The sequence below is a fragment of the Dasypus novemcinctus genome, chromosome X, assembly GCF_030445035.2.
Source record: "Dasypus novemcinctus isolate mDasNov1 chromosome X, mDasNov1.1.hap2, whole genome shotgun sequence".
NCBI classification, from domain to species: domain Eukaryota; kingdom Metazoa; phylum Chordata; class Mammalia; order Cingulata; family Dasypodidae; genus Dasypus; species Dasypus novemcinctus.
In genome coordinates, this window is record NC_080704.1 from 7694445 (window position 1) to 7697293 (window position 2849).

A 2849-nucleotide genomic window follows, 5' to 3' on the forward strand; every position below is an offset into this window, starting at 1 on the left:
TTTTCAAATAATTGCCCATGATCCTCAAATTCTTTGTTTAAAGGTTGCACATAAGCCTCCTTTATCTACTTAACAAGCATGTATTGATTACTGATTGTATTCTAAATATTGTGCCTCATTCTAAAGAAATAAGCATCCTTTTCTCTCACACATAAATAATTACTATTGAAAATACCTTTTCACTTATTTAGATTTTATTTTTTAAAAGAGTTTGGTAAAATACTAAGTCCAGTTTTGCTGCTATCCTAAGAATTTTTAAAATCATTAAATATCTAGATCTGGCATGTTCCGAAGCTATGGTGAACACTTACATCAAAATGTCAAGATTTTTAAAATTTTTCAAATTTCATGTGTTCAGCCCTGCTTTAGCAAAATGCATTGCAAAGTTATATTATAAATACACATCCAAATTGTGAAATATGTTAACTGCACACACTTTCAATTAACTTGCCATTTAAAGTGCGAATATGATATGAAATAAATGAAAGCTGATTATTTTAGAGTTCGTTTTTCAATGTGACTGTAACTCTGCCATTTAGACCCAGGTAGCAGGCAATTAAACAGTAAAACATCATGACTACCACATATATTTAAACTTTAAAATTAACTCACAGAAGATAGCTTTAAATGATGATTGCATCATCTATAAATGACTGTAATCCAACTTCATAAATATTGATGAACTTGCCAATTTTGACGTCGCGGATATTGAATTTTACTACTTTCCATTTGCAGTTCTAAAATCAGAATTCTTCTCTGGAACTTTGCAACATTCCACGTGTGCCCCAAACAGGTTACATGTGATAACCTGGGTAATAGCAAAGAACAAACTTGTGAATAGCACTCTCTCATCTGTTCTAGCTTCATTTGCCTTTCAGCTATATCTGAAGATACAGGGCCTTCTTACTCGGCCTGAGAGAGTTCGTTTCTGTGAGCACACACTTGGCTATCAAAAAAACACAATTTACAAAAATGGGGTGGGGGGGGTAGGGAGTGGGGTATATGGGAACCTCTTATGTTTTTAATGTTTTTTAATGTAACATTCTTTGTGATCTCTTAACTTTAATTTAAAAAGTGTAAAAAAGATACATGAAAGTTTTAAGAAGTGTTTAAGTTTGAAAAAAAAAATGAACTTCTGGTTATATTAAAACAGCATTCTACTAACAGCGTATTTCAGAACTGCACCCAAGACAGTGAATGCTGAGGGATGAGTTAGCCACATGTTCTAAGTCTGAAGAGGACAGACTGTATAATAAATATGACACCGAACCATGAAAGCAAATGAGTCAGCAAAGGGATAAGAAGAATGTGACTTTTCTCTCACACAGTCTTAAAAGTGCATTTTGGGGTCGTAGAAGATTTACTTTATTTGTTTTTTGCTGTGCATGTGATGGAATATTTGAATGGTGACTACATTTAATTTATGGATTTATTCTAAACCTGGATTGCTATCATTTAAACATTGCTGGAAGTACTTCGGCAGAGGTAGAAAAGTTTCCCTTGAGTAGCGACTTGACTCTAGCTATTTGACAATTATTACTTATTTTTGTTATTCTAGAGAGAGTTGCTCAAAGAGGAGTGTGAACATTTATTTTTGTACTTTAGTGAGAAGGCTTGGTGGTCTTTGATGCTGTTCCGAGCCTCTCCGTATGTATCCATTTAAATCCACAGATATGTCAGGAATTTACGTAGCGCTGAAGGAAACGAGTAAATCCTCAGATACGTTGGGAATTTAGGTAGCCCTGAAAGAAACAAGCTCACGCTCAGACCTCTTTGAGCATTCTAGTTATTAAAGGTCAAGTAGAAGCACCCCTTTTGGCCCTGGACATGGGTTGGAGGGACCCTCCACCCTTCTTCTGCTCTGCTCCATGGAGCAGCAGCTGTGGTACCTCGTTCAGGGTCCAGGCGTGTGGTGGTAGAAGAATGGGCTTCTGCTTTAAACATTTCTGGTTTTGTGCTCTGGCTCTGTAGATCAAACAAGGGAGAGCAATTTTCTGTCTGGGTTTCAAAGGCATTATCTGAGACTACAGAGCCTACAGTTAGAGCACCATGTCCACCTTACCAAGAAACCCCCTCCCACTCCCTGTGTGCATTAGCTCCTGGGGTGGGGACAGCACACCCAACATCTCTTGGGTTGATGCACATTGGTTCATCCATACTCCAGGAGTTCTCTTGGGTCTCCAGCTGAAGTGCTTGGAGAGATTAGAGTTCAAAAGTATAAACCAAGTCAATAACAATGGGAAGAACTCTCCCACAAAGGCGTCTCGGTGGTCTCCTCTCCTGGGACACGTAAGAAATGGAGGCAAAGTGATGTAGACTTGGAGAAGTCTGGAGCCCGCTTGCTCCCCTCAGGCTCCATGTCATCCTTTCCCACACAGAAAAAAAAAGAACAAATCAAGTTGACAATAATGGGAAGACACACCAAAAACACAACTTGTTTGGATTTGAGGGATTAAGAAGCAATCTGCCTCCTGGACTCAATTTCCTGCAGAATCTGGAGGTGACCATTCTAAATCTGGCATAACCTGGGCAATGGACTGGGGACAACTGTTGTGTGGGGGTAGGAATCTGAAAGCCTGCCCCATGTAGCATTCAGGGGTTCTCAGGAAACAGGCAGTGTGCTCAGAGGGGCCACATGAATTTCCCTTGATGCTGCAGGTCCAGGCTACAAATCTGGGTTTTAACATCAACTTCCCCTAAGAAAGCAAACAAACAAACAAACAAACAAAAATCCCTTTATATTTTAATTGTCTCTTTGCTTTTAGGTATATCTTGAAGTACCTAGGAGCTAGAACCATGTGTAAAGGATTTGCCATGCTTTCATTGCCTTCCAAAGCCCCTGGTGAACA

At 39.0% G+C, this 2849-nt stretch overlaps 1 non-coding gene across 1 annotated transcript; it reads left to right on the top strand.

Annotated features, from left to right (window-relative positions):
• The first annotated feature begins 2246 nt into the window (after positions 1–2246).
• LOC111764824 (small nucleolar RNA SNORA38) lies at positions 2247–2378 on the top strand. Its single transcript, XR_002797336.1, has one exon. It is a non-coding gene; the product is annotated as a small nucleolar RNA SNORA38 (small nucleolar RNA).
• The last annotated feature ends 471 nt before the right edge of the window (positions 2379–2849 follow it).